The sequence below is a fragment of the Pantherophis guttatus genome, chromosome 2, assembly GCF_059756535.1.
Source record: "Pantherophis guttatus breed Tessera chromosome 2, ASM5975653v1, whole genome shotgun sequence".
Lineage (NCBI taxonomy): Eukaryota > Metazoa > Chordata > Lepidosauria > Squamata > Colubridae > Pantherophis > Pantherophis guttatus.
Window position 1 is genome coordinate 76,745,540 of NC_142064.1, and position 24,802 is coordinate 76,770,341.

At 37.9% G+C, this 24,802-nt stretch overlaps 2 non-coding genes across 2 annotated transcripts; one reads left to right on the forward strand and one right to left on the reverse strand.

Annotated features, from left to right (window-relative positions):
* Nucleotides 1-312: 312 nt before the first annotated feature.
* TRNAH-GUG (transfer RNA histidin (anticodon GUG)) lies at nucleotides 313-384 on the forward strand. The gene has a single exon. It is a non-coding gene; the product is annotated as a tRNA-His (tRNA).
* An 885-nt stretch (nucleotides 385-1,269) lies between these two features.
* Nucleotides 1,270-1,341, reverse strand: TRNAH-GUG (transfer RNA histidin (anticodon GUG)). Its single transcript has one exon. It is a non-coding gene; the product is annotated as a tRNA-His (tRNA).
* Between the last annotated feature and the right edge of the window lie 23,461 nt (nucleotides 1,342-24,802).

Here is a 24,802-nt window from a genome sequence, read left to right on the forward strand (position 1 = left end):
TCCTATTCCCAATCTTCATCTGAAAGGGGAAGTGAAAATTATATAGAATTATAATGTAATGTATTTTATTAAAAATAATAACAGAAAGTTATATTCGTGTGAAATGTAATATGTGTCAGCACAGGAGCAAAAAAAAAAAAATCCTTATAGTAAGATAAAAGTAATGAAAGTTATAAAGAAAATGAAAAAAAATAAGTGGATAACTGGGATGAAGTTTCAATCATATCGATTGACGCTAGAGGGCAGTAGTCTCACAGCTCTGCTAGAGGGGGATGCAAATCAAACACGTGCAAGCAGCTTCTCCAATAGCTTGCCGTGATCGTATAGTGGTTAGTACTCTGCGTTGTGGCCGCAGCAACCTCGGTTCGAATCCGAGTCACGGCAAAAAAAAAAAAAAAAACCCTGAGAGGGGAAGTTTTTTATTTTTTTTTCTGTCTTTTTTTTTTTTTAAATAAAAGACATTTTATTTTTCCTGCCTTTGTTTTTCCTGCCTAATAAAATGCTAGCTTTGCATGCTAGGCACACCGAGTACTGCACAGATGTTGTATGGCACCCACATCTGCTTCTCCATAGAAAGGCTCTCACACTTTGAAGTGGGGTTGGACCACAATGCTCAGCATCCGCAGCTGGCACCTCTAATATTGCAAATGTGTTAGGTACCAGTTGCCAGTGAGGAGATTGGGCCATGAAAATATCTCCAGCATTTAAAACAGTGCTTCTCAACCTTGGTAGCTTGAAGATGGGTGGACTTCAATTCCTAGAATCCCCCAGCCAGCAGCGCTGGCTGGGGGATTCTGGGAATTGAAGTCCACCCATCTTCAAGCTTCCAAGATTGAGAAACACTGATTTAAAAGCAAAAAATAGTGCAATTTAAAAAAAAAAGAGTTTATTTTATGTGTTTCAAAATCCATAGGCTCCATTGATCTCTTCAGAAAACACTTGGGAGTTAATAGGTATCTTAGAAGTAGACCCTAATCCACATGGTAAACAATTTAAATCAGCAATTATTTTTAAATCAGCAATTATTTTCCACATGAATAATAAATAATCTGACTGAATATTTGGACAGCTGAACTGTGGCTGTTTTGTAACTCGCGGATATACCTTTAAGTAGGCAGTAAGGGGATATGGGTGGCCTCACTCTGCTCATAACCCACATTCTCTGGAATAGTTTTTGTAACTTTCTTTTTTAAATAACTTTTTAAAATTAGGAAACTCTTAAACAAGATAAGAGAGAGTTGAGGATTTAAAAACTTGCTCCTCCTCATCTGCCGTGACTCGGATTCGAACCGAGGTTGCTGCGGCCACAACGCAGAGTACTAACCACTATACGATCACGGCGAGCCACGCTGGAGCTGGGAGCCCTGTGGCTTTTTTTCTCATGTAGACTAAATGATGACGTCTACGCTTTTAGCGCCATCTACTGGCAAAAGTATATGGAAAAATATTGTCTTTGAATATCTCCTCTGCTCCGAACGAGATTGACTTCGTTTCTCTGTTGTTGTTTTCTCTTTTAGGGGGAACCAATAAGCAATAAGAAAAGGAGCCAAATTGTTAAGGCTTTCCTAGGAGCACAAACATATGCAGAGCGCTATACTAAGAACAGGTTTGACCCTATGAGTAGCCTAAGAAAAATATGAAACTGAAACAAAACCATTGCAACTTTATAATTTTAAGAAAAACATAACATTGATGACTGAGAAAAACTATTTGCTGTTTAGTAACAACCCTAAATAGAAAAAAAGTAGGTAAAAGTGGCTATTTTAAAACTACTTTAAATAATAGGTTACAAGGTGAGCACTTTAATAAATATTATTAAACCTATAAACAACATTTTGTTCTTAAATGATTTTGATAATTTGGTATTTGTTCCATTAATTGTGTGTGTGCCACCCAAGGTGGGCAGTTATATAAAAATAAATAAAATCCTTGCATGAAATAAAAAGGGCAAAAATAAAAATGGATTTGGAGGAAAACCCATGGGAAATAAGGAAGCAAATTAATGAGAGTACTGATGATGCTATCTAGTTTGGCTAATGAAACGTCTTGTTCTTTTTGACATTAGAAAGGCAACTCTAACTCTAAAGAGCCGCTTGGCAGTGAGATGGATGGCATATAAAGTTAATAAAAATAAATAAAATTGCATGGATATTAGACATGCAGGGTCTCCAACCTTGGCAACTTTAAGACTCGTGGACTTCAACTCCCAGAATTCCTCAGCCAGCAAAGCTGGCTGGCTGAGGAATTCTGGGAGTTGAAGTCCACGAGTCGTAAAGTTGCCAAGGTTGGAGACTCCTGCGCTAAAGAGTATCAGTAACATTAATACTCCATCACACATCTGGTCTTAAGTGATCAGTGAGATATGGTCAATATAACACAGGAGCATTTAGTTTCCTTAGGATGAGAAAGCTCTTTAGATTCTTGGTGTCTAATAATAATTACAGGCATAATTAGATTATATATAATTATAATTATACAGGCAAAATGTAGAGCTGCTCTCTTATTGTTTTTACTTGGCATCCAAAATCCCCTTGCACCTTAAGGTGACTCTGCCTTCAGACAACTCAATGCTGCCTTCGCAACTTTCCCTCAAATCTTGAAGTAAAAAAGTCCCTGTCCGTTAGTTCAAGGGTGTCAAATGCGTGTCGTCATGGCAGCGTCTTGTGATGTATCACGACTTTTCCCCCCCTTCGCTAAACTGGGCGTGGGCAGCGCTTGACGCATCCAGCCCCGTGGGCCGCAAGTTTGACAGCCCTGCATTAGCTGAAGGAGCTTCAGAAAACACCCTTCTTCCCAGTTATGGAAAGAACAACTTCAAACATTCACGAAATGTGGAGCCACTTTGGGATGATTGAGGTCCACTCTTACGTTTCAAGGATCTGAGGAACCACAACTAATTGAGCATTTTTTTGATCCTTTGTTTTCTAAACCTAGATCAGGGGTCTGCAACCTTAAATACTCAAAGAGCCATTTGGACCCGTTTCCCACAGAAAAGAAAACACCGGGAGCCACAAAACCCTTTCCGTGCCTGACTATTTCTTGAGCGGCCACAAAACTAGCATATGTAGTTGAATTAAACGTTCTATTTTCTTCTGAAACTTTTCTTTTCTTGGATTTATTCATGGCCTACCAGGGGTTGAAAAGCTCAATAAATTGGCTGCTGGCGGTGTCGCACATTGACGGTGGTGACGGAGCTGCAGCAGAGGGATGAAAGAGCCACATGCGGCTCCAGAGCCGCAGGTTGCTGACCCCTGACCTAGAGCTATGCTAAGCCATCTCCTATGGGTTTCAACCTCAGAATGTCAGAAAAGTCCATCCTCAAATTTTAGATCGGGGTCAATTGGGGGAGAGGGTAACAAAAAAAAAAAGTCTTGGAGGTGCAGGTTACCATAACAGCCTGCACTGCAGTGTCAGCTGATCAAACAAACTTGTTAAAACATCTTTTTAACAAGAGCAGCAAAAAGATGATCAACCAACACAACTGTTCTAATTAAGAAGCAGGGACTGGAGGAAACTGCTCTCTTGCTGCTACGTATATATCAAATGATGCTTTATTTAAAACTAGAAATGGTTTTAACCCAGAGAAACACTTCACAGATAGAGACTAGATAATAACAGTGCGCTCTTTAATTATGCTACATGAGTCTCACACATTTCACAATTACAGCAATCACTGTTTCCCTTTTAGAAGTTTTGATAGGAATGTGTCAGTTTTGCTAATGAGAATGCTACATATGTTTCAGTGAAGAAAATGGGCCATTGTAAAATAAAGACGTATCAAGAATAGATGTCAAATTGAACCAGGAAACATGCTAAATGTTTCACAAAGATTCCAACAGAGATGATTTGGGGTATAACAAAATTGATTTGCAATAATAGCCAACTGTAATGAAGTGAAACCATACCGTTTTATTAAAACAAATAATACCCTTCAATTTAATTTAGTGCAGCATCAATCATGCAAGTTTCAAACAGGCCTGCAACAATTATGGGCTATTTTGAAAACTGTTATATCTTGATATCACAGCTAGTGGTACAAATCTGAGAGTTGGCCTTTACAATGTATTTGCCCCAGACAATTATAGTCCAGAGTAAAGTATATTGTAGAATTAGGGGTGTCATACCACAGAGACAATATTTGGAAGTGTCTTTCAAAAGGATTTAGACTACAGCACACTTTTTCCAATAAAATCAAACTTTTTGGGAAACCTGGGTTTAAAATTAATATATAGGGTAATGAAAGTGGTTTGCATGCTCAGTTATGATTGCTAAAAAGACATAAAGATTCATTGAGTCGGTTAAACTTTCTCATGAGTACAAGTTAGAGGAAACGGATTCCTGATGACCTTATATTTTGGAGTCTTCGTCTGTGATAAAGGAAATTTGAGCCATTAGTTCAGAGTTTCCCAACTTTGGCAATTTTCCAGATATCTGGACTTCTCAGAATTCTACAGCCATTGCTAAGAATTCTGGTATCCAAATGAAGCCATAGAGCCTCAGAGGACCTTAATCAGGGGATTTGAACAAATAAACCACAACCAAATATAAGCTCCTTGGATGAGCATCTTATGAATATATCCTAGAACCCATTTCAAGCTCCAGGGAAGATTCAGTAAGTTGTTTGGAAGAGTTTGTGATCCAAACAATGTCGACTGGCGGCCCCCAGGGGGAGAACCTTCTCTGTGGGGGCACCTACTATTTGGAACGAGCTCCCCCCGGAGATACGGAGGATCCTGGATCTGCGTACCTTCCGTCGCGCGCTTAAGACCTTCCTATTTCACCAAGCCGGCCTGACCTAAGTCTTTCCCCTTTTTAAATGGAAATTTTAAATCTGGTTTTAAATTATTGGGGTTTTAAATTTGTTCAGCCAAATTATTTAATTCGTTTTAATCTATTTTAAATTTTGTATTTATATGTTTTATTCCATGGCTGTTCACCGCCCTGAGTCCTTCGGGAGTAGGGCGGTATACAAATTCAATAAAAATAAATAAATAAATAAATAAATAAATAAATAAATAAATAAATAAATAAATTAAAAAAAAATTTCTCTAGTGGAGATACAAATGTCTTAAAACATGGAATACCTTTTTACAGTATGGGCTGGTATGGCAGCATGAGGTCATCTTAATATAGTAAGGGGTTAATAACTTCTGCATTATGCTACAGGGTGACTTATACATTCAGCAAACAAATGAATTAACCCTACATCTGTAGCTAACTTCTGTCACAAACTTAAACCGCTCTGAATAGAAAAGATGTACAGTATTTAAATTTAAGACTACTTCCATCCTGCTTATACCTTTTGAAATATTACATCTATTGGTATCTGAAGTACTAAAATGGGTCATAGATGGGGAGAGTTTAAGAGCACATACTAAACAAACATCATTAAGAATAAACCCTGTTTAAATCGAAAGCGTAGATTAACCAGAACTATTAACCAGTGAACAATTAACCAGTGGAACAACTTGCCTCCAGAAGTTGTGAATTCTCCAACGCTGGAAGTTTTAAAGAAGAGATTGGACAACCATTTGTCTGGAATGGTATAGGGTTTCCTGCCTATGCAGGGGTTGGACTAGAAGACCTCCAAGGTCCCTTCCAACTCTGTTATTCTATTCTATATACATTTAGATTTAGATTAATGTGATGTGGAATGTGTGGATGTCACCCCCCTCCATTGAGCCAAATGGAAATGGCTTTGCCAATAAGTGGATCCTGCCACAGTACAGGAATAATGAGGGGGAGGGGGGAAGGAGAAGGAGAAGGAGAAGGAAAGCATTTTACTTAAGATACTGAAGAAGACAATGAATGACAGCCTAGGAAGACAGGACTCAGTTATACCACATAAGTGTTGGATTATTGCTATCACTAAGTACAAAGGAAGCAAAGAATCGTGACTTTTTAACTCTTCCTTTGTGTCATCAGACCTAGTGTTCCTTGGCAGCGCTTTTCAAAAGCCCATTAATAATACATATGTTACATCAAGTTGTATTTACAGAGAGCATCTCTTAAACACATCTGATCTATTATGCTTAATAGCTTCAACTATTAAGTGTAAGTAGCCTTGATCAACTCTTACACTTAGGAATACATTTTCAAACATCCTCAGCAAAATGATCAAAATATTTGATGGGCATGAAAGCATGAAAATCCTGCTTTCTCAACATAATGTTTATCTTGGAATATTAGATTTTATTGAATTATATAAAACAACATAGAACACTGTATGCTTTTTTTTATTACCATATTAGCAACATTTATTTTGTATGGTATCTGTGGTATTAATATAAGATAGTAAAACCAACCGTGCCTTTAAGTAAAATAACTCTTACATATACTTAAAGCTAGAGCACATTTAGTTTTTTGGAGAGCCCTTCAAAAATTAATTGCTGCAGATAAATTGCTATTATGAAATAGGGTTGCTGATCTAGGATCTTTAATGAATAATCTAATGCAGTGGTTCTCAACCTTGGCTGGGGAATTCTGGGAGTTGAAGTCTACCTATCTTAAAATTGCCAAGATTGAGAACCACTGATCTAATGCATTTTCTGATTATGTGAACATACATTAAATTGAATGCATATGTATTGGTGGTTTTGGACCAAAACCAAAGCATGATTATAATATACTGGTTAGACTAATTTAATGTTTTTAAAAACACATACATATATAAGAAACCAAAATAGTTATATCAATCCATCAAAAAAGAAGGGCGCACTCACATAATTAAAAAGTTTAAGAACATAAAAATCTGTGAAGTACATGGGGTGGATGGAAGCAAGAGATGGAGATACTGCATGGCTTCCACCACTGTTCTTTGTAACGTGGAGGCACGCTGCCTTGAGATCAATAAAGGAGAATATTTGTAGCTCAGGGTTGAAATTGGGGGTCCTTGCTGCTCTCTGAGCTTGGTTATATTCTTACAGATGTTTCATTACCCAAACTGGGTAACATCAGTGCTAGTAGCATTCAAAAGTTAGTAGTACTGATAATGTTGCCTAGTTTGGCTAATGAAACATCTGCAAGAAAACAACCAAGCGCAGAGAGCACCAAAGACCTCTAACTTGAAATAATATGGATATTCAAGACCTGTAGCCCTTAATAGACTAACCCTCCATAAATGTATTCAATCTACTTTTTTTTTAATTTTTAAACTTTTATTAATTTAAGAAACCACATAATACATTTATAAATGTAAGTAAAACAATTTACAACAAGCATCATATTAATGACATCTATCTATAATATCTGAATTGTTACAATATCAATATCCTATATTCTTCAATATACAATATTTCTCTCACCTTATATAATGATATTATTTTATTGATATCTCGCGTCTCTTTCTTAAATTTCATTTGATGTAAAAATTTATTTTACTCTATTGATATCTTTTCTTTTATTTAATTTTTCTTTCTTTCTTTCTTCTCTTTTTTTTCACTTCCCTCTAACCATTTATACCATTTTTGCCAGACCAGATAATAATAATAGTATTCAATCTACTTTTAAACCTATCCAAGTTGCATTCTGTGAAGAAGTGTTTTATTTTTTCTGATCTAAATCTCTTTCCATTCATGTTTTGAGAAGAGAACCTTCTTCCTGTCTAGGTTCTCCCTGCTATGTATGAAATAATGCACCTCTATCATGGTCTTCCTAAACATTTTTTTCTAATCTAAAGAATACCAAATTTCATCTTGTCTCACAAGAAAAGTTTAAGCTCCTGATCATCTTGGTCAGGGGCATCAAACTCAATTTCATTAAGGGTCGCAACAGGGTTATGTTTGTTTTCGGGGGGGGGGGCATGGCCAGGGTTGGCGTGGCCAGCTTGATATCACTCCTGTCAGGAGCGCCTGTGGTAGCTTGAGCACTCTGTCAGTGAAAACAGACTCCTGAGCACCTTTTTTCGCTGCCATGGCCACCTGCAACCCTCTGCCAGTGAAAACAGGCTCCTGAGCTCCGTTTTCAGCTGCCACGGCCTCCGGCAACCCTCTGCCAGTAAAAACAGGCTCCTGACCTCCGTTTTCGGCTGCCACGGCCTCCGGCAACCCTCTGCCAGTGAAAACAGGCTCCTGAGCTCCGTTTTCGGCTGCCACCTGCCACAGCCTCCTGCAACCCTCTGCCAGTGAAAATGGAGCTCGGGTTGCAGACGGTTGCAGGAGGCCTTGGCAGCCGAAAACGGAACCCGGGAGCCCGTTTTCGATGGCAGAGGCACCGTGGGCCGGACCTTCACTGTTTGCAGTGCAGCCCCACGGGCCAGATCTAAGTACTCCATGGATCTGATCTGGGCCCCGGGCCTTGAGTTTGACACCCCTGATCTTGGTTGTTCTTTTTCTGCTCTTTTTATACTTTTATTATACGAAAACTAAAGCCTCACACAGTATTCCCAATTTGGACAAACAATAAAGTTGTATAAGGGCATTACTGCATTAGTGTTGTCGCTTTCACTCTCTTTGTTAATGATGCCTAGCATGGAATTTCCTTCTTCACAGCTAATGCACAATGAGTTGATATCTTAATTGAGCGATGTCAAGTTTTTTTTCTTGCTTAGTTACAGGCGGCTTAGACACCCATTGGAGTATACATGAAGGTTTTGGGTCCAATGCACTCACTTTTACACTTATTTAAATTTGGTTGACCATACATCTAATTTAGGGAGGTCCTTCTAGAACATTTCATAGTGACTTTTGACTTCAACCACCCTGAATAATTTAGCATCATCCACAGACTTGGCCGGGTTGTCTGCCTATCTATGTTAAGATGATTCTGTTGTGAGCCAGGCCCAAGTAGGTATTACCAGACGCAATCAGTTCGAAAACAAACAGACTTTATTGGAACAGCTGAGAATTAATGCATTCTCAGCATACTCCAAACTAATTCAAAACAAATTCTTCAGAACACAATTCTTCAGCCTTATCACCAACCTTGGTCTAATTAGGCAACCTGCCAAAGGCTTTTCTTGGCAAAAGTTCAGAAGCAGAAGACGCCGACAAGAAATAAATGCAGCAAGACAAGAAACAAATCTATCAATGTTGTTTTCCGACAAAGAGCCCAAGAGCCATTGCTAGTCTTTTAAGCCTTATGGGAGGGGCCAATCATCTCTTGGCCTTACTCCCCAGTTGTCCTTTTTGCTTTAGCTGCTCTTGCCTTCTGGCAGCTCTTCTTATGCGTGCATTAGGAACAGGGTACTCCTGTTCCTCTGCCTCTCTGCTGTCAGCCTCTGGAGGGTCCGGAGTCTGCACATCACAGACGGCCCTGGCCCCATCTCTGCCTCCGATGCAGACCCCTCATCCGGACCTTCCCCAGCCTCCAGGACTGGCCCATGTTCTTCCTCAGCCTCATCACTGTCTGACTCCACTGCCAGCATCGCAGGCTGCTGGTGGACCACAACAGATGCTTTTAATAGGCTGTACACCGCCCTGAGTCCTTCGGGAGAAGGGCGGTATAGAAATAAAAATTATTCTATTATTCTATTCTATTCATAGGCAAACTCTTTAATAAGATTAAACAAAACAACATAAAAATTCATGGAAGCTATTAATTTTTCTAAAACTATTTATATGCTGTGTTACAAATAGAAGGAGATTCAAACCAATCCCAGAATTACGCCTTTGAATGGCTATGCAGTGTGTAAGTTAGAATATGTGGCAAGACACTGATTACAGGCTAAGTGTGTTAGCGCCGGGTAGATTTTTACGTATCAGATACATCAAGGAAAGACCTCAAATCTAACCCTCCCATCTTTCCTCAGTACTGAAAATGCAAAGGCCGACTTTTCAATTTGCTTCTACTGAGATCAAAGCAGACTTCTGGCCTAGCAGGAAATTAAAATAAAGAAAAATCTATTGGAGTTTTGGTAACCAAACTGGGAATAGGTTTTAGATGGAACAATATGTCTAAAAGCCCAATATCTTCAAAGATGTAATGTTACCTAATCGTTAGAAGAAATCATGACTCTCTAAATCCCACTTATGGTTGCAGATAATTGTCTTCCTCTGGAAGTAGTACCTATGTTAGGTGACTAAGGGAGGCAGAATAACATCTTCCTTGAAAAACATTTTGATATATCTCCCATTCTATTCTGTAATATACAGTTTGATCCTTGGTTCTTATTATCAGACTGGTTTATGATCAGAATGATAATCCAATTCAAATGATTAAGAATGTGATCAGACCTGAAAAGTTTTCTTAGATTTTCAGTGTCCAAAATATGAAACAATAATTAGGTTTCTAGAGCCAGATATAAAGTATCTGTCTGCAATTGCACTATAATTGCACTATTCGTTTAATACTGCTGTGTAAATGCTTACCTACTAATAGGTTTGCAGCTTAAGATCTAATCACCTACTCTTGAACTAAGATGCTTGAATGAAGCTGACTCATTTGGAACTAAGCACTTTAATGTCAACAGAAACATATGGTCCAGAGACTTAATTAGAAAAGATCTCTTCTGAGGCACCTACCGTGGAAGCACTATTATTAGTTTACTTATGTATTTGTAAAGCATACAATGGAGAATAAGATCTTTTCTAGTTTATTTGGACAACTGTAACTATTTCTTTGTCATAGATTTCATTTTCCACTTTGGTGTATGATTTTATATCTAAATAAACAATCTTTTATCACATTTTATGTATGAGTTGTTGTAGTAATGAGAATGTGCCAGATGAAACAAAGGAACAATAATATTAGGATGAGACTAGTAGTATAATGAACCATGGAAATTGCACATGGAAAATAGGCTGTTTGAAAAAAAGGCTCAGTTATTTTAACAGCTGCATTAAATATATCATTCAGCAGGTTTTAACCTTTTCATTAATTTGCATAAATATAGGTAATATAACCAAAATCAAAAGTCTATATTTCAAGATGCCAATTTATTTGGATATGTAAGAACAACCATCCTAATGGAGCCGCATGTGGCTCTTTCACTCCTCTACTGCGTCTCCCTGTCACTCAAAATATGTGTCACAACCGCCAATGTACGACACCCGCCGGCATGTGATTTATTGAGCTTTTCAACCCCCGGTAGGCCAACCATGGATAAATCCAAGAAAAGAAAAGTTTCAGAAGAAAACAGAACATTTAATTCAACTACATATGCTAGTTTTGTGGCCGCTCAAGAAATAATCAGGCTCGGGAAGGGTTTTGTGGCTCCCGGTGTTTTCTTTTCTGTGGGAAATGGGTCCAAATGGCTCTTTGAGTGTTTAAAGTTGCAGACCCCTGGGCTAAGAGGAAAGGAAACAGTCAGAAACTATGGGTGGATGAAAGTAACGAGGGAGAGAGATGAAAATCTAAAAAACAAAATATATGGTATGAATTGATGTAGAGATGCAGTAGAAGCAAGGATGGTTAGCAACAATAGAAACAAGTAGAAATTTATAGTGAAGATTTTAATAGTGAATATTATTAGTGTAAACTAGATTTAATTAGATTTCTTTTTCTTTAGTCTTATCTCCTTTAATTTCCTGTCTACTTCTTCACTTTTTAATGTGATTTTCAAAATGCTGCTTACTCTGAAAGGGAATATGTGATATGGATGAATAAAAATTCAGAAAAAATATTATTGAAACAATCTATTATAGTGATAAAGATTGTGACTGGATCCTCATCAGCTTGCTCTGCCAAGTGTTAATCGCTGAAAAGTCTACATCTATTTCCATGTTTATAATTCTTTTACCTGCATTTCAACTAAACTTTCAATAACATGTGGAATTCAAATCATGGACTGTTTTTTAAATATATATATAGCTATTAAATGAAAATGGTGTAGAAGAGCATATTACAACAGCTGGTCTCAACTTCTACGTTTAGGCTGCATCTTTTAAAAATTAATAGGATGTAATATTTTAGTAGCATAATAGAACAATCAAAGGAACATTTCATTTTTATGTTATTTGAGCTGTCTGCATTTTGCCATGATATAAAAATATGAAATGAAGCCCATAATATGACTGCTCTTTTTTTATACTCTGTAAAAGAATAGTTTAGTGTAGAATGCAATATAGCATATCTTTGCTTTTTTGGGGGGTTTTAATAAATCCACTGTCTATTCTGGTTGGAATCTTTTGCAATACTAAAAGAGACCGCCTGAGGGCACCTCAGCTGCTTTTGTCCTTTGCTTCTCATGCCGAAAGATAATTCGATGACATGACACCAGATGAAGGTGCTTTTCTCACTTCTTTCCTTGATATGAGGTTTCTGGAATGTGCAAGGCCAACCTATATTTTGAACTCTGTGCCAAGAAAAGAAGCTTCCAGGACTAATTAGCAGAGTTAGAACAAGCTGTGGGATGTGAGAAGTAATAGAAAAATCATACTGTCCAAAGAAACAGGGAGAGAAACTTTATTTCAGCCAAAGACCCAGCAGTTCCATTCACCTATTTTTTCTCTTAAAGCTGCTTTTCACTAGGACTTCACCAACCTTGATATGTTTCTCCAAAAATATAAGACCCTGTCTTATATTTTTTTGAACCCTGAAATAAGCGCTTGGCCTTATTGCCATGTGCTCAAAAGCCCGATTGGGCTTATTATCAGAAGATGTCTTATTTCGGGGGAAACAGGGTAGCTTCCTGCCCCATACAACTTTGTCCCAGGCTATGTCAATTCTTGGTCACCGTTTCACAAGTTTGCAAATCTCCCATTTCACAAGAGGAGATAAATTCCATGTTCTCAGCATTCCACGTATGCCTACCAGACCCCAGATGTTGTGAATCTCCGACCTAAATTCCTCAGTGCGGGCTAGGAAACAGTGTAAAGGTAAGAGTATAAAGAGATCTTTGTTGTATCAGGTCAAAGGTCACTCTAATTCAATGCCCTATTGAAAAAAAAATAGGCAGATTACTTTCCTTCTGGGAAGTAGTCTGAGAAGACCAGAGCATTCTACTTTTTTTGTTGTTGTTCTCCATCATTTGCTATTTCTTAGGAGCAAGTGGGTGATAGGTAACAAACAGAAGGCTCCTTTCCTGATTCTGAAAGGCCTCGTTTAAGTTCTTCTCTTTTATTCAGCATTGTATGCAAACCAGTGGTGGGTTTCAAAATTTTTTACTACCGGTTCTGTGGGCGTGGCTTGGTGGGCGTGGCAGGGGAAAGATACTGTAAAATCTCCATTCTGTCCCCAATCCAGGGGAAGGTTACTGAAAAATCCCCATTTTCTTCCGATCAGTGGGACTTGGGAGGCAGAGAATAGATAGGGGCGGGGCCAGTCAGAATTTTTACTACCGGTTCTCCGAACTACTCAAAATTTCCGCTACTGGTTCTCCAGAACTGGTCAGAACCTACTGAAACCCACCTCTGATGCAAAGCATATTCAACCTTCAATTTGGTCTTCCTCCATAGTTTGGCAATCAAACTATGTCCGGTCCTCCCCTTTCTCAGTTACTTCCTCTAAAAATAATAATAATAATAATAATAATAATAATAATAATAATAATAATAATTATTATTATTATTATTATTATTTAGTTTGATTTATATGCCGCCCTTCTCCGGAGACTCAGGGCGGCTTACAATGCGTTAAGCAATAGCCTTCATACTTTTGTATATTTTATACAAAGTCAGTTTATGGCCCCCACAATCTGGGTTCTCATTTTACCTACCTTAGAAAGCATGGAAGGCTGAGTCAACTTTGAGCCTGGTGGGATTTGAACTTGCAGTAATTGCAGGCAGCTGATGTTAATAACAGTGCTTTAGTCTGCTGCGCTACCAGGGCTCCTATATATATATATATATATATATGGAATTCTTCAAATTCTGGTAATACGCTTTTTTTTTTTTCCTGGGAAAGCAAAATTCCTTTGCCTCATTATCTTGGTCTCAACCCAAAGAATCTGATAAAAGAAACAGAGCAAACTAAGCACTACAGCAAAATCTTTTACTGGTATGATCTCTCTCCCTATTCACTAGCTGGAAACCTTTGAAGGGCCCTAAGGATTCAAGTGTCTTTTTTGTCCAATGGTCAGAGAAGTAGGAAGTTAGATCTAGTCAGAATAGTGACCACTTTCTATTAAGATTTATTTTTATGGCACAGTCAGCCAGATGTTTAGACAGGATCTGGCATTTTAAACCATCTATCGATTCCTTCCAAAGGCCCTGGGATAAGCAGATGTTGATGTTCAGTGATATCTTTGCAGGATGCAAACTGTTCAAGGCAAAGCTGCCTTTTACAATTGACTGATGGTGATTTTGTCAATGTTGATAGTGTTCAAGTGGTGTTCCAGATGTTTTGGGATTGCACCTAAGGCACCTCTTATTACTGGTACTGTTTTTGTTTTCTTTTGCCACAGTCATTTACTTCTATTTGCAGATGTTTGTAATTTGTTTTCTCCAGTTCTTTCTTTGCAGGAAATTATTGGATCTCTCTCTCTCTCTCTCTCTCTCTCTCTCTCTCTCTCTCTCTCTCTCTCTCTCTCTCTCTCTTTCTCCCTCCCTCCTCCCTCCCTCTCTCTCTCTCTCTCCCCCCTCCCTCCTCTCTCTCTTTCCCACCATCCATCCATCCATGGTACATGGATAACAAAGTGAATAAAGTCTATACATATTAAGTAGGGAAGACTTCACAATTTCTATACTTTGAAAGTATAAGATAACTTTACATACAGTAAATTACAGTGTCATCATCATTGCCTTTCATTTTTCATATTATTTAAGTTCTGGAAACAAGTTCTGGAAACAAGCACAAGAAAGAATGTTTTTCCTGTGCCAACTCAGGAAGCTCAGACTGCCCAAGGAGCTGCTGATCCAGTTCTACCGAGGAATTATTGAGTCTGTCTATAACCTCTATAACTGTCTGATTTGGCATTGCAACCAATCAAGACAAACATAGACTTCAACAGATAATTAGAACTGCAGAAAAAACAATCGCTAGCAATCTGCCTTCCATTGAGGACCTGTATACTGCACGAGCCAGAAAGAAGACTGTGAAAATATCTACAGACCGTTCACATCCTAGAAATAAACTGTTTCAACTTCTACCCTCAAAACGATGCTATGGGGCACTGCACGTCAGAACAACTAGACACAAGGATAGTTTTTCCCCCATGCCATCACTCTGCTAAACAACTAATTCCCAAAACACTGTCAAAACTAAAGGCAGTATTACCATCATTATTCTCATCTTCCTATTACCTATCTCTTTATCTTCTTATGATTATAACTTTGTTGTTTGTATCTTATAATTTATATTGTTTACTTAGTATCCTAGTATGATTTATGTTGATTGCTTATTTAGTATCCATGACTACCACTAAGTGTTGTAGCTAATGTTTTATGATGAATGTATTTTTACAATGACTATGATAATGACCTATCACTATTGTTGTATGTACACTGAGAGCTTATGCACCGGAGACATATTCCTTGTCTGTCTAATCACACTTGGCCAGTAAAGAATTCTAAAACACCGTAATGACCATTCTCTGCATTTATTTTTAGAAAAAGAAAGACTATTGGGTAGAATCACAGCATAGCCCCAAACAGTTTAAATTGGCTGAACTTTAGGTCACAAAACGTCTTTCTCGAAGTTCTCTAATGTAGGCCATTAGGTGTCAAAGATGGTCTGTATTGAAAGGCAGTGTGTTTCATGTTTATTTCTGCCACTTATCTCCAGATTAACAGTGACAATCCAATAAGACAAAACATACAGGGTACAACTCTGTCCAACCCTATCAAAAACAAGCTCCAGTGACGGCAGTGGAATTCATACCAGTTAAATATGTAAATGAGAAGTTCTGATATACTTTTGACCTCAGGATCCCTTTAGATTCTTAAAAATGACTGAGAGCCCCAAGAATCTTTGGTTTATGTGAGTTATATATACATATATCGATATTTACTGTACTAGAAATTAAAATAGAAATTTAAAATATTTATTTGACTTTGCTGATCTCATGAAAAAGTTCCGAGTACCCTGGGCTCCCCAGACCACAAATCCCTTTAAACGGATGTAGATTAAAAGAATTTTCAAGGCATTTCATTAAAACGAATTAACATTTAAATATGCCAAATAAGAAGTAGGAATATTATTTTTAAAGGTCAAGAATATGAATAAAACTGTTGCATGGCAGCATTACAGAAATGGTCAACTTCACACCTTTGTTTCAAAATATAGTACAGTATATTATTGTCGATCAAAAAGTCGGCAGTTCAGCAGTTCGAATCCCTAGTGCCGCGTAACGGAGTGAGCTCCCGTTACTTGTCCCAGCTTCTGCCAACCTAGCAGTTCGAAAGCATGTAAAAAATGCAACTAGAAAAATAGGGACCACCTTTGGTGGGAAGGTAACAGTGTTCCATGCGCCTTTGGCATTTAGTCATGCCAGCCACATGACCATGGAGACATCTTTGGACAGTACTGGCTCTTCAGCTTTGAAATGGAGATGAGCACTGCCCCCTAGAGTCAGAAACGACTAGCACATATGTGCGAGGGGAACCTTTACCTTTTTATATATTTGTAAAGCAGAAATTAGTTGGTCTAAGTAATATATTTCTTTTAATGAAATAGTATATAAGTATTAATAAGTGCAGTTAAGCTTTTCTGAAGGTCAGTTTTTTTAACAGCATTTTATTTTAGTCAGTTATCACATAGAAAAATTATCATTTACTATACTGAAAGTCTGAAAATCAGTAAGAAAACAAAAAAGCTATTTTCCAAATCAGAATAACATCTAGTTGCTAGAACTTCAAATGCATACTAACTTTGCTCATTCCAAATAAATCTTGAAAGTCATGTTAAAAGCAACTTCTAATTAAATTGGCTGATTAACAAACTTTACAACTTTTTACACTCTATACTCACTCCCACTTTTACTTTTTCACAAATCTAAAACTGTGTTTATATTTATTAGATTTCTATTCCCCAGCTAGTGGTCAATGATGGAAAAAGAATTAAATATTTAAAAAAATCAAAAAGAAAAAAGAAAAGAAATATGATTGATAAAAAGGTAGACTAACTAAAGGAATTCATGTCAGCAGGAACTGTCAGATGAGAATTAATAAGAGCAAAAATTATGTTGTAAGTTATAAACATTTGCAGTAATAACAAGCTTCTGAAAATTCAGCCTAGTATGCCCTTTAATACAAAGCATGCCAGAAACTGGGCCTGTAAACAAGCAAAGCCCCATCAATAGGATGTAGGCAGCACATGAAACCACGCCCCCTCCAGCCCGTGAAAAAAAAACCTCTCTCCACAGAACCAGTCTGTTCTGACCCAGCTCCCCAAACACCTCTGATGTGAACTCAGAAATTCCTTTATTGGGATTGCCAGTAGCCCCGGCAAAAAGTTTATCTCGCAGGCTAACTAGTGCAGCTGGAAGATGAATAGTTGTCTGCCACACCTATTCATCTCTGCCCCCTGCCTTTTATCCCCAGAGCTAGGGTGGGGCCTCGCTAGCAGCAGTGGCTCTTCCTTCCCCAGGATCAGCCCTTCTTTGCCTTCTGCGCAGCCACGCGTCAGGCACTGGACCCAGCTGTTCCTTCTCTTCTTTATCAAACACCTCTAGACCTGGGGGCAGTTGACTCTTCATCTGAGGGCTGACAGATGGCCCAGGATCCTCTTCTGTCTCTCCTTCTGCCAGTTCTATTCCCTCTTCCCCCTCGGAGCGCCCAAGTTGCCCTGATGCTGACTCTGACTCCCACACCTCCTCCTCTTATTCGGCTGCTAGAGGGGCCAGCGGCCGACAGGCCACAACACGGTCCCTGATGCCCAAAAGGTTGGGAGCCACTGCTTTCATCAATAAAGGTAGTCCTTGATTTACGACCACAATTGAGCCCAAAATTTATGTTGCTCAGCGAGATATTTCTTAAGTGAATTTTGCCCCATTTTACAACCTTCCTTGCCACAATTGTTAAATGAATCATGTCAACTGTTAATTACATGGTTGTGAAGTGAACCTGGTTTACCCCGTTGACTTTGTTTGTCAGAGGGTCACAAAAGGAGATCACCGAGAAACTGCAACCGTCATAAATGGGAGTCAGTTGCCAAATGTCTGAATATTGATCATGTGATAATGGGGATGCTGCAATGGTCGCAAGTGTAAAAAATGGTCATAAGTCACTTTTTCAAGGGCTGTTGTAACTTTGAATGGTCACTGAATGAACTGTTGTAAGTTGAGGACTACCTGTAGTTAGATAGTTTTAACTATCAGAGTTTTAGTCTGGATATACTCCAGTACCAACTTGGGAGTCATCCACATATCTTGCTTGCCCCACTTAACTTCTTTAATGAGATCCGGACTACCTCCACCCTATTGGCCTTCCGGAAAGCGGTGAAGACCTGGCTTTTCCGGCAGGCTTGGGGCCATTGATCTCACTGTTGCAATCTTGCGAGATCCGGCCATGAATGATGTCCATGGGCTTTTAATGTTTTTAAAATGTTTTTATAATGTTTTTAATAATTTTTCTATGTTCATTGTTCGCATTATTTTTGCTGTAAGCTGCCCAGAGTCCCTTGGGAGTTGGGTGGCATAGAAATGCGACAAATTAAATTAAATTAATATCTTGAAGCTTGTGTGCCGTAAAGGTGCCTGAAGTTTCCTTAGGTGTTCCAATGTGACATGGTGTTTCCTGTCTTATCCCAACACAAATGTTCTCAAACTGATGATCTTGGGTGCCTAGAGAATCCTGGAGAGGGCAAAGTCAGGAATTGGAGATCTGCTGATCTGCCATTAGATTTCCCCTTTCTGTCCAGTTGGACTTTGGCCATATATCTTACCTTATACATCTTCTTTTCCAGGGTATGTTGATACACATAGGTTCCCATTGTCTTCTACGGCAGACATTTTGAAGCTTTTTTCAAGCTGTGGAACCTATTAGTTATCTCAGAACTGATAATCAAGAGACAAAGCTGTAGTGATAGAAAACCAGCTATATTTGATTTTTTCCCCCTTCTTAGCCTCCCATCAAATAGAAACTAAGGTTTCACAGCTTGAAAAAGTTTGAAAAATCCTGATGTTGGGAACCATAAGAACAAAAGCAAGTTATCTTAGAGATCTTTAACAAAAGATCTAAGGGCCAGGATCCTGTAAGGAACCCCTATAGCAATAAAAATACATAAATAAGTACGGTAATATACTTTAAAATAGTATGTCAGGTTCAAAGAATAGGACCCATCCATTAGGTGCAGCATAGAAGATTTATTCAGGCTTATACACAAGAATCTAGTCAACTAAAGTTCAATAGTAAATTGGCACCAGATAAGGGTTAAGAGAATTGAGGAGGGATTAGATTTGGACTGCTTGTAATGACTCTAAGCCAGGGGTGTCAAACTCGCATCATCACGGCATCGTCACATGATGTATCGCGACTTTTTCCCCATCGCCAGCCATGGGCATGGCCAGCGTGTGGTGCCTCTGGCCTGCAGGCCACGAGTTTGTCAGCCCTCCTCTAAGCTGATGACACGCTTAACTCCACCACCAGCTCCTGCTCCTGCTCTTCTCCTATAGTATTAACATTAATTATACGTAAATATTAGTCATTTTTAAACAAAACAATTAACATTGTAAATTCTAACTTGCTCTCTTTTTTTTTGACAACAGAGAGAATGGTACAAATCACAGCTCTAAAGCAAGTACATTTTATCATTCAGATAATTTTTCCTCTATATCTTCTTTGAGATTTTAGCGCCAAACAAATTCATCTCAAAACATACTATTCCCTCAAATATGACCTGAACTATTTACCATTTTAAAGATCAAAATAAACAACTTGAGCCTCGAAAGCAATAATGATAAATTTAGGCTTTGAAAGCTGGGTTATTAATTGGTGATACTGTGGTTTCTGCATCTGTTACTAACTTTTAAAAAAATCTGCAGAATTCATATGGTTTTTAGGATGGTATAGGATACATTTTATAAAAAAGTGGCTAATGAGAACAATTTTTCATGCTAATATAATGTTATTTATATATTGTCACTGATATACACATTTAATCTACTTGATGACATTTTTATTTGAGATATCATTCTATGTTCTTTCTTGTTTGAAACTGGAAGTCTGTATTTGCCTTTGTTTCACCTAATTTTCCTATCATGTTTCTGTATTCTGAAATTTAATTGGATTTTTTTCCTCTTCAAAAATTTGGGATTTTCCTCCCATTTTGGTTTTCAACATCTTTCTTCTTTCTTTCCGTAATTACTCAAATGTGTTTCCATAAATTAACCACTCTGGATTTATTCACACTGATCTTCTCTCTTTAATTTTAAACCTGTATAATTGACACCTATACATCTTGATTAGTTGTACACAATCTGCAGCTAAAAATGTCCTGATGACTGCATTTCTCTATCATCTGTTTCTTATTAGGTAGTATTTTTTTGCAATATTGTACATCCTGTAATATGTCTGTGTATAGTATCTATTCCTGTTTCATAAAGCAGGTGGTAGCAATAAAGAAACATTTCTCTTCACAAACATCTCTGGGCTTATACTCTGCATTTCTCAGATCAAATGTTATTGTAATTCCATGTTCTTGCTAAATGTGGCATTTACTACCTCTTCAGTTTAGGTGAAGTGAAAGCAGTGGTGGGTTGCCCCCGGTTCGCACTGGTCTATAGAACCGGTCGTAAAACTGGTGGGAGGCTCCGCCCACCGACCCCGATGTCATCAAAAGAAGAAGAAGAGAGCACGCACGGCCCCGTTGCAAACCGGTAGTAAAGTTAAGTAGAACCCACCCCTGAGTGAAAGGCAGATTCCCAAGGCAGAATAAATAGAATAAATGTGCAGGACTAGAAACTAGGTCTGTCAGAATAACATTCTGATCGGATGAACTAATTAATCCATTTTGCATATGTGACCAGAGGCGAACTCTTACCTAGCATCTTGAAAGTGCAGAAGAACATCTTGTTTAAACTCTGATCTAAACTGTAATATCAGAAGGAGCTGGACACTACTAAATTCCTGTTTGGAATTTAAATTCCTGTTTTCCCCTTGCAGCTATTCTGTAGTCTCTAGGAGAATATTCTAAAAAGCAGAAGATTTTTATGGATGTCACCTTTTTTCAATCATGTACTATTGTATTTTTCCGAGTATAAGACACACCTTTTCCCCCCAAAAAAGAGGGGGAAAATCTGGGTGCGTCTTATACTCCGAATGTAGTCCCGTCCAGCTTCTCAAACGGAGGTTTCAGAGGCTGAAAAAAGCATCAGAAAAAAAGCTTCAGAAAAAAAGCCCCCAAACAGAGCTTCAGAGGCCTTTTTTCTGAAGCTCTGTTTCGGAGGCTTTCAGAGGCAGAAAAAAAGTTTTTTCTGAAACAGAGTTTCAGAAGTTTCAGAGGCAGAAAAAAAAGAAAAAAGCAAGGCACAGAGCTCACAACCAAGGAACCTGTTGCTAAAATTCACCTCTGGGAACAGCTGACTGGGGATATTCTGGGAGGCCGATCCACCTGCCAATCAACTTTTTTCTTATTTTCCTCCCCAAAAACTAAGGTGTGTCTTATACTCCAGTGCATCTTACAGTCTGAAAAATACGGTATGTATTTAAAAATCAGACTGGATAAGACTTTTTATGCTTTTTAAATTAGATTTTAATAAATAATTAGAAATGTTAATGTCTTAAAGTTTGGTAAATGATAAGTAAGCTCAGCAGCCTAACTTAAGAACAGGAAAAGAAATCAGGGGAGGAAATAGGGCACAAGAAATGTCTTTAAAGATAACTCTAAAGAGGGGTATCTTTTTTTCTGCATTCTGATTTGGTTCTCACCATTTGCTCTACTCCAAAATTTCATCTAAATGTATCAAAATAAACAGAACAGCATTTGTTCAAAAATGGCAAGGAAGTTCCTAAACTGGCATCACTAATGTTGTAATGTCACTGCAAGTTAAATCAATCGAAGATGAGAATTCAATGTTTAAGTTCATCGCAGAAAATATCTTCTGTTTTATAAATACAGAAAATACTTCAGAGAAAAATACTAGTTCTTGCTCGCTATGACTCATATCTTCCTAGTTGTTGGAAAATTAACTATAAATACTTAGAATTATGAAAGACAGTGTGGGAAGCCCAACCTCCCCTCCTAAAAGAATGAAATATTTGGGGGATATTAAAAGAGGCAGAATATTTTATTTCCCCAAAGGAGAAATAGAGAAAAAGCTTAACAGAAAGCAGCCCCAACAGACTCCAGCAGATGCCTGAAGTCTTTAGAAATGGATATTTTGTGCCCATTAAGAAATCCAGGCCAGTCTATTCACAAACAAAACACCTTCAGGTCCAGATGATGGGATTAAGAATTTACATCCCCCCACCCAAATTCTAAGAACAGAACATGACCTTTAGGACATAATAGGATTAACCCACCACCATTAGAGAATAGCAAAAACACCATTGCACAACCCCTAGGAGTATTTCAGACATTGCACAACTCCTGCAGCATTTCAGAACCCTATAAAAATCCATGTACTCATCAAACCAATTTCTCAGCTGTCCCAGAACTGTATGCTGTGGTTGGTTCTGCTCATCAATAAACAGAGTCCTTCTTTCCAATCAGTCTCCATTTTATTTCCAATGCCTTTCTCATGCTTGGAACAGGACTGGATTTTTCTTCCAGCAACAGATTATATAGAAAGATGATAGATGACAGAAGATAGGTAGGTAGGTAGGTAGATGATAGATGATGATATGAGAGAGAGAGAGAGAGAGAGAGAGAGAGAGAGAGAGAGAGAGAGAGAGAGAGAGAGAGAGAGAGAGAATGTTAAATAATAGGAGCAAATGAAAGAAACAATAAAAATATGTGTGCAAATTTTGTGGTGCAAAAAATTCTGCCTGAATTTCCTCATTCAAGATATCATAGCTGCATACGTCTTCCCTTCTGCAGGAATTAGAAAAACACACTACAGCATTTCCCAAAATGAAGAGGTTAAATGCTTTTTTCCATAAATTTTACTTCAGGTTTAGCTGGCCAATGTTACAAATCCATGGAGGGTAAGTTTATCCACTTCCTCTTAGAAGAATAGGTCACAATTTACACCTATATTTCAGTTTAGAAAATGAACATATATTACACAGTGACTACATTTTTGCCCTGTTGTATTTATAAAGAAGGGACAAGATAATTACATGCCATCTAGTATGTTGATAAGAAAGCATTATGGCAAATAATAAGAACCCCTTTCAATTTTTTATCACAGAACAAGCTGCTTACGAAATTGACCAATATCTGAACTTGCGGGCATGTGACATATCAACAGTAATGACTAATACCTTTGTTTCTTGCAAGAGAGTTCCTTTTCTCTTGTTGCCTGAATAGATTTTTCTCAAGGGAGATGATAGTGATCTCTGAAAAAAGCCTTAAATTGCTTTCTTGTGATGTAACAATGAACCCTAGTAATTTAGAAAGGATGAGGTGTTTTAAGTTTCCAAAGCAGAGATACTTGTTCCCTGTTTAATGTCCCTGATGAAGATTATTTTTATTCTTATGGTGTCCTAAACTTTTCTAAATATTCTCGAGGAAGAGGGGGGGCACAGAGAACTTTTGCCTCTGGGAAGGATCATAACAGAAGGCAACAGGACAGAATACAACAATTGTGTAGCTTTATTGAATCACATTTTGACTATAGTTGTCCCTTTAGTACATTTCTTGGTTCCAGCACAACTAATTAAAAGTACGCCTCACTGATCAACATGATTTTCCCAACTAAAATGTAAGCAGGGTTAACTAAATAGTAATGAGATAGTTACCAAAAGTTATCTTGATTCCAGAAAGATTTCCCAGTGCAGAAAGACAACAAATAGAATAGCAAACTATAGAACAGATTTTATACTCTACACACATACACACAGAGTGCAAAATCCACATATGCATTCATTGTGGTTGTCTCGATGGTTACATTATTGTTACCATAAATAATACTAGGAGTAGCTAATTACTAATTGCTTTAGAATAGAAATTAAAAGGAAATGAAAGACTAAAGATCCATTATACAATTACAATGTTTAGAAACACGCATAAGTATAAAAGGTTTAGTGCATAGTTTAATGCTAAGTCTCTTGGTGGAATCAAAGGTAAACAAATAGTATATGTTAACAATATTGCAAATCACTTTATTACGTTTTGGCAAGAAGGGTAAAATGTATCTTAGAAAGCCACGAGTGACCATTGTTGATGTTGCATTTATGAACTGATTATATTATAGAATCATAAAATGTTCTAGTTAGCAGAGATCTGGATACTGGTCATCCCGTCCACCCTTTTCCCTCCCTGTTTAAAACTTCCAGTGAAGGGGAGACCTCCCCCCATTGTCCTAGGCAGATTCATCCAGTGTTTAGCAGCTCTGAGCATCAGGAAGATCTAAAATCCCTTTCTTGTAACTTCAGCCCATGAGTCCTGTCCTACAGTAGTTGAACAGAGAATTTCATTCCTCTCTTACATACACCTGATGAGCATTACGGCACTTATACAGTAAACTAGCATTTCTCACCTCATTCTTTTCTTCTGAAAGCTAAGCATGCCATCTGACTTACTTTCTGGTCATCATTTCAGTCCCTTCTTATCATCAACACTTTTCAATTTCAGCATTTTATTTATTTATTTAATTTTATTTCTCACAGCTGCCAATCTCAACATGTGACATTTTTCCTGTCCAGATCTAGAATGTTATCATCTTATTGGATTGGGCCCAATGTTCTGCAGACTTAATTTTAAATTATTGTTTTCTTCTCTGAAGCATTTGCCAATCTCCCTAGCTTGGTTTCAGATTTGCAGATCTGATATGATGATTGGCTATATCGTATGAGGATGATGAATTGCTCTAGAAGTTATAGAATCCTATGGGAGTTTGCTTGATACTCCTTGCTGGATGTTGCAGAATGATATATTAAAACTC